Raw genomic sequence first — 16,526 nt, forward strand, 5'->3', positions numbered from 1 at the left:
AGCTGGTTTTTTTTTTTTCAAAGATAGAAGAAGGGAGAGATAAAGTTGTATTCCTTACATGCTTCACATAGAAAATAAATTAAAAAGAATAAAAATGAAAAAAAAAAAATTAGTGTAGCAAACTCCCTCTCTATCATTAGCAGGGCATGTGTCATCATCTACAAGCATATGTGAAGAATAATTATGTGCAGCAAGCTTATCCAGATCACAAAAGAATAGTATATGTATAAGATATTACATTGTACCCTTCCAACATCAAATTAGTCTACTTAATTGTATACTTCCATATTTTGATAATCTTGTTATACCTTTGACGAATTTTGATAATAAAACAAGAAGCAAATAAAGAAGGTTACATGCTCTAGATACATCAAGAGAGGTATCATTCATACCATCCCTTTAAGTATAGAATCAATTGACTGTGTCGTCTAGAGTATTCTTCACCAGCTTAAGATGTTTTATCTAACCTAAAGTTGTATGACATTTTTGGTTGGGGCCTTTAGCAAACATATGTTTCTTTTACAATTGAAAGAAAACTTCCTTCAACCAATTCTCTCTTTATCAATGCACAGCTTATTCCAATGTGCACAAGTAAAGCCAACCTCTAAGGAATCCTATGTGATCTCAACTTCTATTCAACTATACTTATCACATGTGATAACAATTGCGTTTTATAGTTACCTATTGTACAAGGATTGTAATCCTTTAAGCAACAACCGGTTAGGCTCTTTGTATATAAATAAATAAATAAAAAAAAAAAATATATATATATATATATATATTGAACTCTTAAGATTGTAGAGATAATTGAATATAGAGCCATATGAAAAAAACATTTTGCTTTAACATGGTATCATGAGCACAGGTTATTTAAGTTTTCTATATATATTCTTCTTGTTCCATCCAGCACTTCTGATCCTTTACACTATTCACTACTCCTGCTCCTTTTTTTTTTTTTTTTGTTCCAGTGGCCTCCGAGGACACTTCTTATATTGTTCTTGTCAGCATTGCAAGAAACTCTCCCACCCTTTTATTCCTTTCGACAAGCCACTTCCTTTCGATCAAGCTCACGTCAACAAACTTCTTGATCTGGTAGAAGCAAGTGGCACCCTTTCTTCGTGGCCAAGACCTATTCGGTCATCTTTATAGATCGTCTCATTACCCTCCTGATCCAAACGTGACTGCACTCAGGATCTCAACTCATCAATTTACTTGTCGCAGCCTTATCAAAGGATGTGGTCCTCCTAATACTTGACAAAGACGTCTCGAAAACCTCTATTAGAAAGATGATGAATCTGTGACTATTTTCCTCCAATGTGCTAAGTCTGTTGTTGACAAACTGGACACCGCGGGTAGCTCTATCACCACTACCAACTTCAATATCCATGTTCTTCGCGTCCTAAAGGAGGATCTCTAGGCAAATCGTTCTCTTTGTGATAACAGTCTCACCTCCTCCATACAATGAACTTCATGGGCTGCTCCTCAACCATGAAAGCATCTGCAAGCTCTCTATCATTGATGGATTTGACTCCTCTAATCCCTCTGCCAACACAATACAATGTTCCCCCCTTCCCTTGATGACTAATGCTCCTCTTCCATGGGTCGTGGTTCCTCTAAGTGTCGAAGGGGGGCATGGTAGATGTAGACACGACTATGGGGATCATGGATCTTCTCAGGGTGTTCTTTTTTGCCTCTTGCTTTTATCATCCTTAATCAGCTTCTCCAACTCGCCCCCAACCATACCCATGCCATCTTGCCTACCCACCCCCTAATTGCCCATTGTGCTCAATAATCTCTTTTATCCTACCCGGCTTGTCCCCTCCTTCCTCATCCACTGCCCTTACTTGGTATCCTAACACATCATGTTAATCTATCCATTCCCTCTCATCATATGGTTCCTACAAAGGACTGAACAATCTTCATGCCGGCAATGGTAAGGGTATCCCCATTGCACATTGGTTCTAGCTCATTAGCTTCTGCCACCCTTCTCTATTTTTGTTTATCTAATGGGTTACATATCCCATCTATCTCTAAACCTCTACTCTCTGTCCAAAAATTTTCAAGGACAATGGTGTGTATTTTGAGTTTCATCCATCTTTTTTTGTGTCAAAGACCAGGTCACCAAAACAACTCTACTTTCCGGACCAAGTAAAGGAGGCATCTACACCCTAGAATTGAGTCCACCTTCCTCTCCTACCGCCAATATTGTCAAAAGAACCACCATAAATGGTTGGCACTCCCGCTTAGGACACATGTAAGAACATCTCCTTTGTCTAATGCTACTTCTTCCCAACTTGCCCCGACAATCTTCCCATCTTCATCATATTTGAAATGATTGCCAACTTGGCAAATCCAGTCATTAATCCCTTAGAGAAACTAGTTCTCTTAGTCTTTTTCCTTTTGATTTGGTGTTTAGTAATGTATGGGGTCCTGCCCCGACGCCCTCCAGCCCTCCACTCAGGGGCATCATTTTTTTTTTTTTGGGTAATCTTTGTAGATGATAATACAAAATACATTTGGCATTACCCACTTGTGCACAATTCTAATGTTTTCAATGTCTTTAATCACTTCAAAACATTCATTAAGCATCATTTTTTTGTGCACCCTGAAGGTGATTCAAACTAATTGGGAGGCAAATACCGCTCCCTCCCCCCCCCCCCCCCCCCCCGACATTATTTTCTAAACTTGGCGTCTCTCATTGGGTCTCCCGCCCCATACACATAAGTAGCAGGGCACTATCGAAAGATGTCATCACTATATAGTGGAGATGGGGGTCTCTTTCTCCTTGCCCATGGTTTGATTTCTATGCAATATTGGCATTTTACGTTCGAAAATGCGGTGTACCTGATCAACCACATGCCTTCCAAGGTTTATCAAATCTCCCTCCCTTCCAACTGTTCATAACAAAGCACATGATTATCTATTCCTTCTGTGACGACCCAAGGATACTGTAAGTACCAGACCCGCCTGAGAGATCGGTGAGGTGTCCCTACCAAAAATATAGTAAGTACCAAGGGGTTTGGGTGATCGGTGATGGTCTACAAATTTTAGTCTCACATCGCCTAGGGAGAGATTACTGGGCTAGTTAATAACCTCTAGCCTCTTTAACATGGTACAACGCATTTTAAAGCCTTGAGGTCCATGGGCCAAAGAAGACAATATTGTGCAAGGTTAATAGGGCAGTGGCGTTATAAATGATATCAGAGCCACCCCCCAACAGCGTGTGGGGCCACAGTGGGGATGCTGTGCCGAAAGGGGGGAAATGTGATGACCCAAGAATATGGCAAGTACCAGACCCTCTTGGAAGACCGATGAGGTGTCCCCACCAAAAATATGACAAGTACGAGGGGGTTTGGGAGATCAGTGAGGGTTTGCAAATTTTAGTTCCACATCGCCTAGGGAGAGATTACTGGGTTAATTAATAACTTCTAGTCTCCTTAGCATGGCACAACGCATTTTAAAGCCTTGAGGCCCATGGGCTAAAGAGGACAATATTGTGCAAGGTTAATAGGGCCGGGACGTTACACCTTTGGTTATTTAGTGGCTATGTTACCACTACTTTCATCCTAAAATCACTACAAACTTAACTATAGATCCACCCCAGTGTCTTCCTTGGTTACAGTCCTTCCCATCATAGTTACAGATGTCTTAACCTATCCTATAATCAGTTTTATATTTCTCGTCACGTGCATTTTGATGAGTCCACTTTTCCCCTTACCTCTAGGTCTATCTGATCCTACTCCTGCACCCTCTACTCCTCCCATGCAAACTTCACTATGGGCTGTTGTCCCTATTCATGTTCCTCCTATTCTACCTCCATAGCGTCACCCTATCCCCTCGTTGTTGCTTACCTCTCCATTCTCTCACGCACCCTCTTCCACCACCCACTCTAGCAACTCTACCCCATCGTCATCCCCCTCCATCGAACCCCTTCACCGTCCCCATCCCCTAGCTTCTCGTTCCCACTTATACACACTTGTGCCTTTGCTGACCTTTACACCTCTACACCCACTCCTTCTCTTCCTACCCAAATAGGCCTCCAACTTCTCCAAGACCCATATCCTACCACTACCACCCCAAACTGTGTCCATTAAATGCAACTTCGACCGAGACTCAAACCTGCCTAGGCACTCGTTGCCACCTCCACCCTTCCCCCATCTATGAACCCACATGTTTCTCTCAGATGAATAAGCTACTTAAATGGTGCACTACTATAGTACTAATGTCCTTTTTTGCAATGGTACTTGGTCACTGGTCCCCCCTACACCTAGGCATGAATCTAGTAGGCTACAAATGGGTCTTCTGTGTCAAAAGTAAGGTTGATGGCACACAAAAAAGGTACAAAGCCTAATTGATTGCAAAGGGCTTCCATCAGCAACATGGTCTTGATTATACAAGCACATTTAATTTTGTACTCAAATTGACCACCATTCATACTATTATTTCCATTGCCTTCACTCAGGGTTGGCCCATCTGGCAACTAGACCTCCATAAAGCTTTCCTTCATGGATTTTTAATTGTAGAAGTATACGTGTCTCAACCCCCAGGCTTCTGTGATCCAAACTGCACCAACCATTTTTGCAGGCTACACATGTAACTTTATGGTCTCAAGTAGACATTCAAAGCTTGGTTTTACCGCCTCACTCAGTTCTTGCTCCAATTTGGATTCATTTTATGGTCTACATCTTTGATTTGATTTAGCATGCTGGGATGGCTAATTACAAGGATGTGCTCAGACACATGGCTACAACTACCAAACCCACAACTATAGGGGGTGTGCTTCGTTTAATCCCCACTAGGTATCATTTCAATCATAGGTGCCCTGCAGTATGTTACCTTAAGCAGACTTGATGTCTCATTTGCTATCAATCGAGTCTTCCAGTTCATGCATGCTCCCTCCGAGGATCATTGGGCCTCAATCAAGCACATGTTGTGCTATCTGAAAGATCCTCAATCTCATGGGTTACTTCTCCAACAGTCTTTTGGTTGTATTTTGTAAGCATTTTCAGATGCAGACTAGATTAGTAGTGGTGATGATCACAAATCCATTGGTGGCTATACTATGTTTTTGTGCTCCAATCTTATTTCTTAGTGTTGTCGCAAGCAGAAGACCGTGGCTCGGTCTTTCACAAAGCCAGAATACAAAGTATTGGCTGATGTAGGGCCAAACTCATTTAGTTCGAATCCATGTTTAAAGAACGTGGGGTACATTCGAATCCATGTTTAAAGAACGTGGGTACCCCTTAAAAGGATCTCTATTTCTCTGGTGTGATGACATTGGAGCCACTTATCTCTTAACCAATTCAATCTTACATGCCCGCACTAAGCATGTGGAGATCGAATTTCATTTTGTCCGTGATCGGGCCGTCAAACATTAGCTCTCCATTCAATTTCTTTCCTCCAATGATCAAATCGCAGACATTTTAACAAAAGCTCTCCCCACTTCATGGTATCAGTTTATAAGGGACAAGTTGAAGGTCTGTTGTCACCCCCCTTCCACTTGAGGGGGTGTGCCAATGCACAACTCATTCTGTGTGCACAAGAAAAGACGATCTCCAAGGAATCCCATGTGATCTGAAGTTCTATTCACTTACCATACTTATCACATGTGATAACTATTGTTTTCTATAGTTACCTATTGTACAAGGATTGTAATACTTCAAGCAACAGTCGGCAAGGCTCTTTGTATATATATTGAACTCTATGATTGTAGAAAGAATTGAATGCAAAACCATATTCAGCAAACCTTGTGCTTTAACACTTTTCAAGGGATATAACCTAGTAAGATCAGGTAATTGAATTTTCAGATTTTTTCATCTCTTGGCCATGGACAAGCACACATAATTTATTTATTTTTTATACAAAAAGTTACCATGATTTATTAGAGAAAAAAATCACAGCGGAAGATTTTCCATCGGTAAGCAGATACCAAAGATGGAAGAAAAGGGAAAAGGAGACAATCCACTGTACATGTGATGAAAACAACAAAGAAGCCTCTCACAGTTGAACGAAATTTAGCTGCTGCCTGGGTTGTAATCAAAGAAATGGAATCTTAAAATGTATTTTGAAAAATACAAAAACTTAGGAGGGTATTTGTGAACTCTAAGGAGAAGTGAATTATTCCATGTGAACTCTAAGGAGAAGTGAATTATTCCATTTCTTTGGCTGCCAAGAACTGCAACTCGGGTAGCAGCCAAATTTTTTCCTTTGCAACTATTCCATCAGCTTCCAAATTACAATGATTAGGTCCACAACAAAAAGAAAGAGAAACAGACTATCTAAGTCACAAAAAGTTGTCATCAATCTTGGCAATTGAGTTGTCCAAACAACAGTGGATCGGTGAATGACTAAGTATTGCAATTTACAGCTTGGCAATCAAAAACCACAATCAACTTCTGAATCTCATAATCATTTGGCCTTGACATAACTTGGGGGCATCATTTGGCCTCGGACCCTCTACATTGCCATACTTACAAGTTCTCTCTGGCCCCTACATGAATGCTTTTCTGGAGTTCATTGTATTTAGTGTTGTATATTCTTGTAAATTATAGGGGTAAAGAACGTTTTTTGATCGCACGATCCCTGTGTCAACATGTGGACCCATGGAAGGGTGCATATGACATAAACAAAAGATGAATTTTTCGGTTTCACAATAGTAAGAATGTCATTTCGTCAACCTCACACAATCAGGGAGTGTTCATTTTTCCTAAATCATATTACCCTTCTACAACAAACCCTTTTCATACTTTATCGTTTGAAGATGATGAACATCCAACATCCCTGTATTAACATCGCTTCATTTCATTAGAGCGTTCAACTCCTCATTGCAACACAACAATCTTTGTTGCATCATCATTACTCATGATACGATTGCTGATCTCTATTGTCAACCACATCTTGGACTTTTAGGATATCATCTCCAGTAAAAAACAGGCCAATGAATCCAACTTTACTTACAGTTAATGCAATATTCCACTCATGAAGAATTTCCTCTTTCTCCAAAGCCTATTGGTGTGGCCATGTTGGTCGGAAGATACAAAAGCAACAATACCAAAAATCAAAACTCAGATTTCTATCAAATTTTAAATCATGCTTATACCCACGTACGTGTAAGAGGGGTTTATCCTTGGATCTAAACCGTAAAACTGAGTAAGTGTGAGGGTTCCTCATTAGCAACACAAAAAAAAAGTCTTCACATTGTTATAGAATTATATGAAAATTCTAAATCATTGATATGTTAATTTTTCCATTCTTTAGGTCAAGAGACTCCAGATGTCAATTAAAATTCAACATTAATTTAAATGCAATTATTTGTAGAAAATGATACGAAAACGATGCAAATAAAAAACAATGGAATACATAAAGAATTTATGAGGATTTGTAAGACTGCCTATGTTCACTATGAGATAAGATCTAGTTCATTATCAATGTAAAATAGGGTTACATCCGCTCATCATCAATTCTGTCTCAAACTAATTATAGATAAAGAACCACTGCATAAATTTATCGCAAAACCATATACATATAATTTATTGAAATACCCAAATAGTCCTAAAAACTTTTTTAGGGGGATAGCTTACTAAGGGCCCAGTTATGATGATAATGTGCAAGGTGGGTCAATTCCTCCAGACCTCGAAGCCTCAAGCCCTTCAAACCCTTAGCCTCTTAATGGCCCTATGGAAGCAGCCCATTTATGTAAGTGATAGAATACAAGACATCCTATCCCAACATTATTTTGTCAAATTTAGATCAGTCTACCTATACAAATGACGGAATACAAGATATGTATCCCAACATTATTTTATCAATTCTTTTTAAAAAATAAAAAAATTCGATTTTGTCAATTTTTCTGAAAAATAAAATATTCTATCAATGTTAGGTCAGCCCACTCATGCAATTGGGAATACAAGAAATCAAAACCCAACATTATTTTGGCATGCTTGGTCCAATGGTTAGGTATGAATGTTGTGGCGTAATGGTCAAGCGGTCAAAACTACCTCTCGATATTCTCAGGGTAAAGTTCCATAGTTCTCGCTCCACCAAATTTCACACATGCAGGAGCCTCGAGTATCGGGTACACAATTTTTTCCTTTTTCAGATTTCCTATTACCAAAATCTTAGATTTGAGATTTCTTGCATGGGTGAGTGGTAGCAACGTTTAAGCGTTGCCAACTTCCGAACACCAAATTTAATCTTAGCCATTGATCTATCTTTAGTTAAATCTCAGCAATCCATTGCTTTTAAGGCATTAACCGGTTATTCACTGTTACAGTGCCTGCTCACAAGCAATCTGCGTCTCCTTCTCCCTCTCTCGCTCTCACCTCCGACCTAGGGTTCGGATTTGGCTCCTCTATGGTACAACACAATGTCCGGCGTGCATCCAACGCCTAGAAACCCCTTGGGCTGCGTGCGACCGCCTTGGACTCTGTGCCAAGGCGTTTCTGACTGTTGAATGCGAGCCGAACACTATATTGTGCCACAGAGGAGCTCAATCCCCTAGGGTTCACCTCAACCCACTCTCCTCCCCTCCCCACCTCCCCTTCCTCCTGTTCTCCCTCTCTGTCTCTCAGAATATTTTCTGATTCTAATCTTACCCTCTTATACTCCTGAAATCGCTGGATTCCGTCTCTTCCTTCTTCGGAAAACTCTGGATTATATTAGTACAGATTTCTCCACTTGTCTAGTCCTTATTATATTTGGGAGAGATTTACCTCGTAACGTGAGAAGGAAAACGAAAGCTCCAAAGAAGGGAAAGTATGGAGAAGAAACAGAGAAGTGGAGTTTGGTCGTCGTTCTTCATTCTCAGTTCCAACTTCTCTGAAATGGGGAAAATTTGGATATTCTTTCTGGCTGGGAATTCCCCTGGAACACTGAGCACACGAAATTGGAGGAAAGATATATGTAGAACAAAAGGTCTCCTGATTAATGCCCTGGTGGAACTTGGTTGATCGCTGCAATGAGATTGTGATGAAGAAGAAGATGGTGTGGGAGAACTGGTAGCAGGTTGATATTAAATGTAGCGTTTTATTACTTTTGAACGCTTAAGCACTGCTAACTTTTGGCCTTCTTGCATTTTTTTTTTTTTTTTGGGTAGGTAGAGAGGGAAGTAGGTAACAGCTAGGAGACTTGAACTTGAAACCTCTCGGTGAGTATGAATTTTTTGCACATCACAACTCACCAATTGCACTAGACTATTATTGTTTTTTCCTGCATTTAGAACCTCTATTAATTGAAGTTTTGAGATTAACTATTACCGAGATCTTAGATTTGAAGTTTCTTGCATTTATAACCTCTATTAATTGAAGTTTTCAGATTTTCTATTACCAAGATCTTAGATTTGAAGTTTCTTGCATTTAGAACCTCTATTATTGCTTTCTAGTACAAGATGATATGAACACTGAATCAAGATGAAAATTTCCTCTGCCTTTTAGTTACAGTCAAGATTTGTCATTGTCTCTGTTCTGCAATTGCTTGCCAACCCACTAATAGTTGTTGGAAAAGAAAATGATAAGGTTGGGCCAATGTGACCCACAAAAGGAAAAAGCATCCATAACCAAACGACTTTGATAAAGAACCCCACCGCCCCTACTGATAGGCTGGAGCCATTAGGCATATTCTTGTCTGATAGTGATGGGAATGGAACCAATGGTTGAGTAATAAAATGGAAAAGAAAAGAAAAACCATGGGCTAGTACACTCCTTTATACAGACTTGCTTTTCTGAACATTCTGTATAGCCAAAACCAAGGCAATGAAGTTCTTGTTTCAGTGTCCTTGCTGCTCATGCTTCTGCTTCATGAAGCCCAAGAAGGGGAAACCAAAGCAGGAACAGGAAGCCAAGGCAGAATGAACAATGCAGCTGGTTTTCTGAAGCTTCTTCATTCCTTCAATCATGTAGAAATAGTGTCCTTCTTTAATTAACTGTTTCTGAGCATTATTACTTGTTCTTCTTTTGCTTCTTCTTTGTCTTTGTAACACTGATGAGAAATGTGTATTTCTCATCCAATAAGCTGATATAAATTGGCATAAACTGGTCCCTCTGAGGCCTTTTCTGATTCTTGTTGATGCCTCTAGTTTAAATTCTATATATGAAAAAAGTTGAACATCAGCATTAGTTTCTTTTCTTGTTTTCTACATTTGATCTTTTGGCATACCCCATTCTTACAAGACCTGTTTCTGCTAGAAATCTTCAAAAAAAAAAAATAAATAAATAAATAAAATAAATAAATAACAAGGACCTATTTACAATGTGAAAAGGAATCCTCAATAATGACAAACAAATATGAGGTTTTTTGGTGTTAGGTTTCCTCTGTAATTTGGGTTGATTTGTTTTCGAGTTATTATTTTTTGCGCGTATTTTGTTATGGTTGTGGATCTCCGTTAATTTTCATACATGTGGGAAAAGGTTATTTTTCCCTCTCCGGCTATATGCATTTTTTTCTCAAAATCGCAAATATTTTAATATCTAAAAATGCACATCACTCTTGGAATACAATGAGAAGGTGAAAACAGGCCTCTTAAGTCATGATCTGTAGTCGTCTTACAGTAACTACATAATAGTAGTACAAGTCACGCATCAGCTTAGGCTAATAGAAGATCGATCATCAAATGCTGTACGTCGGCGGTGATATTCTTGTTTAAGGGTATGGGAGCAGATGTAGTGCGATCGGCCTTTATGATCGGCGGGATTCCTCCAGGGAAGCTACTCTGTTTGAGCTCCTGGATCTGGCTCTGTTTCGCTTGGCTCTCCTTCCCCTTTGTTCCTTTAAGTCTGGGAATTGGATGGGCCGGAGTTTGGGACCCAGTGTCACTGTGCAAGACTGTTTTGGGCACCTAGTCCAGTCCAGTCAAGTCCAGCCCAGCCCAGCACAGCCCAGCCCAGCCCAGCCCAGCCCTTTTAAAATATTTGGTGAACTTTCTTATATGGCTGGGCCTAGTGTTACTGTGTTTTTAGTTCTATCTTTCCAGCTTCTCTCCTTGAACTGGAGGGCCCTCAAGTCATATTCCCTTCAGGGTAACTAGCTCATCTTTGGTTTGAAGTTCTTGCGTGTGTTTTTTTTTCCTTAACTGCCTGCGTTCTTGTGTTTGTTTCTTTGCAAGGACAGTTTGGTTGAGATCTCTAGTTGTGCTTGTTCAGTGGGTAATTTCTCTATGGTTTTTCTTTCATTATATGTCATGAAGATCCTTAGTTGGGAGTTGGGACATTAAGGGACTTTGCCCTCCTTGATCTAAGAATGCCTTGAATTTTCTCTTTCTCACCCATAAACCTGATTTTGTTTTTATTTTTGAACACTAAGGCTGTGTTTGGTATGCATTCTTCGAATGCATTCTGGACCAATAACACATTCTGAACTGTTAAAAACATTGTTTCGTAAGCATTCCATTCTCAAAATTCTAGAACACGGTCAAGAATGCATCTCATTCCGGAATGGGATATTTCCCCATTCTGCATTCTGCATTCTCCATTCTCCATTCTCCAGCCTTGGCACAGCCTGATGAAAATAGTTCCACCACTAATTTTATGAAAGACACCTTCTCTCCCAAGGAATAGCGTCTCATTCTTACAAATCTCCAAAAACAACTTTTCTTTCTCTCTCAAAAAACCGCTTCTCTTGCCCCAAATCTCTCTCTTTTTCTCCTTCTGAAGATCTCCACTTGAAGCCAAAATCCTAGAATCTCCTATTTTCCTCTCGATCTTTACAGGTTTGATGTAAGCAATACCATCTAAGGAACCATTCAAAATTTTATATTTTTATTTGTGAGTTATTGATGTAATATTGTCTGGGATTTTCACCGAAGAGATTCCTCCCATGAGGTGTTTGATAAAATGTCTAACCATTCTCACATAAAAAATGCATTTTAAACAAACATTTTACCCAAACAATGTTCTCATTCTTAGTTAAGAACACATTCTGTATTTTCAGAATGGAAATGCACATTCTCAGAATGGGAATGCATACCATGCACACTGGATCCAGAATGTGTTCTGGATCGTAAAAAATGTTGTTTCGTAAACATTCTATTCTCAAATCCTTGGAATGAAACCAAGAATGCAACCCATTCTGGAATACAATTTTTCTCATTCCACGATCTCATCGTCCAAAGCTCGAGTCTCAAGTCATATATCCCGGCCCTTGAAGCTGCTTAACCTTTTCCGTCCACACAATTCCAAGAATGGAAAAAAAAAATAATTCTCTACCTAAGTTGTTGAATTCCAAGCGGATCTTGTACTTCTTTCCTATCAATTTCCGGTTCAGGCCAAAATATGTTGATAATCTTTTTTATGGGTCTTAAAATAATGCTCTGAATCCCTGTGGTGTCAAGGGCTCAGCATCACGAGAATCAATGAAGATTCTGGGTTGGAGTTGTCAAGGGTTGGGGAGGGCTTTGACTGGATGTTCCTTGCATAGCCTCCTTTGCACTGATCATCCAGATATGGCTTACCTTATGGAAACAAAATTTAATAAGACGAGCATTTCTAAGTTTCACAAGACAAGGGAGAGGACACTTAAGAAATTGCGAGGATGAAGGAGAAATACTTATCCCATGTCGGCAAGTAAGTACTCTTAAAGGCGGGCATTTCTCCTATGTCCAATTATGTAGGGTCCCATTTCAAATTTTTAGTATCACATCAAAATGCTATTCGTAGAGCTGCAGCAAGGTTCTACTAGGGAGTGAAGGCTAATGATTCAAAGATTCATTGGATCTCTTGGTCACAACTTTGTCATCCCAAGTCGAAAATGGGTCTTGGGTTTACGGATTCAAGGTTACAGAATTAGGCCTTGCTTACTAAAGCAGCGTGGAGGTCACAGTGCTCACTAGTCTCGCATTGGGAAAGCTACTGAAGTCCATTAATTTTCCAAATTCATCTTTTCTTGAAGCAAGATTGGGGAATCAACCCTCTTGGGGTTGGCATAGTTTGTTAAAAGGGCGGAAAACTCTTTTGGTGGGGCTAATATGGGAGATTGGAATGGGGGAAATGTGCATATATATTTAGCATGACCAATGCCTACCAACCGTGTAGGTTTTTGTATATAGCAGCGACGACTAGCAATTGTTATTTTACATATATCTCAGAGCTCATCGATCTAACTTTACGGTGCTGGAAAGCCAACCTGATCCACTAATTGGACTGTCAGTTTGCTAAGTTGGTTTGGTTTGTAAGTTTCCTAGCCTACTCGCCTCCATCTGATCGGGCACCTTCAATCGTTGATTGGCTTTTAGTAGTTGGGATAGCCTTTTCCATTTGGGGAAGAGATTTGCTAGAGAATGTCTATCACGAGCCTCCTTCCTACGCTAGTATATTTGGAGAGCAATAAACGATCGTAGAAAGAACAGTATGGTCTCCACAAGATGTTATTGCAGTAGCAGAAAAGGCTTTTGGAGTATCAAGCAAGCAAATCCCCTTCATCTGGTTTAGGAGCTACATCGGCTTCTACTGATTTCCATGTGAGCCGAATTTGGAAGGCACCACCATCAAGATTTTTAAGGTGAATTGTGATGCTACTTTGCTGAAGGATGGTGCAAGAGGAGGTTTAGGAGTGGTTTTCCAAGGCCACGGTGGTGTTCTAGATAGTGCTTATTCAATACTACAACATTTCAGTTCACCAGCACAGGGTGAGGCACTTGCGATTTGATGGGCCTTATTACACGCGAATGTTGAATGTGTACCAAAGCTACTAGTAGAGACAAACAACACGGACATGCTCGGATTTATCCTTGAACCATCTTGTATGCCACCACTTGACGTTGCTCCAGTGATCAGGGATATTCTTAATCTTTGCTCCGCCTTTATTTCTGTTTCCTTTAGTTGTATTCCAAAGGCTATAAACTCTATTGTTGATGCCCTTACAAGGAAGGGCTTGTCCATTATGTGTAGAACTGAATGTCCAAATTCCACTCTATGGCTCTCCAGTCTCTGTGAGACTGAGACTGGCCTTTTACACATCCACTTTCTAAGTAAACATCAATGTCACCAATATATATATACACCTTACTCCTTTGTATTCCTACGAATTTGACAGTTCTATCCCTAAATGTTGATCGAACTTGGTTTTGACCCAGTTCGTTAGTGGTTGGGCCACTTGGGGTAGTTATAGACCCACTAGGTTTAGGAACCCTAGCTGGTCAGAACTTTATAAATAACAGTTTGGATACAACGAAGTAAGCTTTTGACCTAATCTCTCTCTCTCTCTCTCTCTCTCTCTCTGAGCCACTCTATATCTTTATTAGGAAAGTGAAACCGACAAAGGGAAGAACACACCTAGAAGGCCACAAATACATCAAAGCCCCACACCGCCAAGGCTAACACTGCTTCGACCAACACCACAAGGGCTCGCAACTACTACCACCAACCCCCTCTCTACCTTACTCCACATGGAAAACAAAAAGAAAAAGAAGGAAAATTATGCCCCTCCCTTGTAGTTTTTCGAAATTACATGTGGGTCCAAGGGTTTGAACAATTTATGCCCCTCCACTAGCATTGACGATGTGAGAATGATGTTAGTTTTATAAAGCAAAAGACCGTATTACCCCTTTAGTAGGAAATAGTCTTAATATAAGATGATCATTATACCCTTTTATACTCTCTTATACCCAAAACACTCAAATCACTTCCATAACACATAACCGTTGGAGAATGTGGGTTTTGGAGCTCTGCAAATCGCCCCCCTCTGCAAGCAAACTTAGGTGGAGAAGGAGCTTTGCAAATCTCCAGTGAGTATCTGATTCACTCCGACAAAGGTTCGTAAGTGAACCCTCATATGATTCCTATTATCTTCTTTTTGTGTTTTGGTGATGAATCTAAGGTTTTGGGCTTTTGTTTGTGTTTGGGATGAATCTAGGGTTTCTTAAGTGAACCCTCAACAGTTATGTGTTAGAGCTCTGAAATTGCTCTGTGTTTGTTGGTTTAAAAGGAATTACAAAACAAAACTTTTCAATAAGAATGAGTAGAAGGGAATTACAATACAAAAATTTCTAAAAGGTTATGTGTTAGAACTCTCTCCAAACCATGTTCCAAAGATATGGTCTAAAGGGAATTACAGAATAGAAAATTCATTGAAAACAGAGAAAACTAGATGTTTCAGTTAAGAACAATAGTAGAGAAAAGAGGCTGAAAACAGAGTATATAGAATAAACATAGACAAAATAGAAAGGGGGGAAAAGAATAAAAGAGAAAGCAGAGTTGAATGATATAGAGAGAGAACACCATTGGACTCTAAGGAAGACCAGCATGTGACTCTTCTTGATTAATTTGATACAAGACTTAATTTACTGAAATGAACTAATTAACAAGAAAATTAAGGTAAAAAAATCATAGTGCACAGAGTCATGGAGGAAAATCAGAAGTCAGGAACATAATTTTTTCCCCTACACCCTACTTCAGAAGTCAATTTTCATCCCTTAATTTGTTTTCCCCTATCATTTGTTTAAAGCATTTTTGGCTCTAATTTCATGAACTTGACTGGAACTAGCTTAGCTCTCTTTCCCAAATCAAGGGATGAAAACTGTGGTACCATTTTTTTTGTGGATTGTTGTTAGTTGGATGATTTCAGGTCCAAGCAAAGGAGAACCCAAGGTTTTCATTAAAAAAAGAGAACCTAAGATAGGAACAAATCAGTTCTATTGTTTTGTCTTTGTGATTGCTAAATGGGAAAGAAGTAATGCTTTGAAATTACTATTTCTCTACTACAATTTTGAAGTATTTAAGTAAAGTAGAAGGTTATGTATTTTTCATTTAAAAATACTGTTGTCGCTAATTGATTTTAAACTTATTGGTATTGCAGATACGATGTCTATTTGCAGTGTAACTTCTATGAACCAAGCTGATGGTCTGAGGTACGTTAATATTACATGCAAATATCACCAAAAGAGCTACAGTCAAGGTATCAGAGTCCAAAGATAACCCCAACAAACTCTACTACACCTATCCAAAGATTATATAAGAGAAGAAATATGGATTTTTCGCTTGGTGTGAGCTAGTGAATGTGACACCAGTCAGAACTGCACCATCAAACAACCTCAGTCCTCATGATTTTCAATAGTTGAAGGATGAGATGCATAGTCTGAAGGTAAGATTGCAGCGGTTGGGGAAATTTAATAAAATATTGAAGCTTGTTGGACAAGTGTTTTATGTATTGTGGTTGTTCTACCGGTTGTAATGGTTGTAAAATCTTACAAGTCTTTGTTAGGATGGTAATGATGGTCGGGATGGTTGGGAAGATTGTTTAGGATTTTGAGTGGAATAGACCTAGTATGGAACTTTTTAAAGAAATATGTAACTGAATTGAATATGGTAATTAGAATGTTATCTTCTTTCTACCATTGAGCTTCCCATGCATATATGCGAATCACAACTAACATTTCTGAATGAAAAGAACCAAAAATAGAAAAATTGGACAGCATTTCCTCTATAATATTGACATTTGGATATACCTGAGATACATAAAATCATTTTTAGAAATCTCGATTTCACAAATCCATCACATACACATATACCTAATATGTTGATTGAAAAATAGAAAGTCCA

The 16,526-nt window shown here is 39.3% G+C and overlaps 1 long non-coding RNA gene across 1 annotated transcript; it reads left to right on the plus strand.

Annotated features, from left to right (window-relative positions):
• The first annotated feature begins 8,161 nt into the window (after window positions 1–8,161).
• LOC122057057 lies at window positions 8,162–16,321 on the plus strand. Its single transcript, XR_006133441.1, has 2 exons — window positions 8,162–9,145; window positions 15,784–16,321. It is a non-coding gene; the product is annotated as an uncharacterized LOC122057057 (long non-coding RNA).
• Window positions 16,322–16,526: the final 205 nt, after the last annotated feature.

This window comes from Macadamia integrifolia, chromosome 2 (assembly GCF_013358625.1).
Source record: "Macadamia integrifolia cultivar HAES 741 chromosome 2, SCU_Mint_v3, whole genome shotgun sequence".
Taxonomy (NCBI): Eukaryota; Viridiplantae; Streptophyta; class Magnoliopsida; order Proteales; family Proteaceae; genus Macadamia; species Macadamia integrifolia.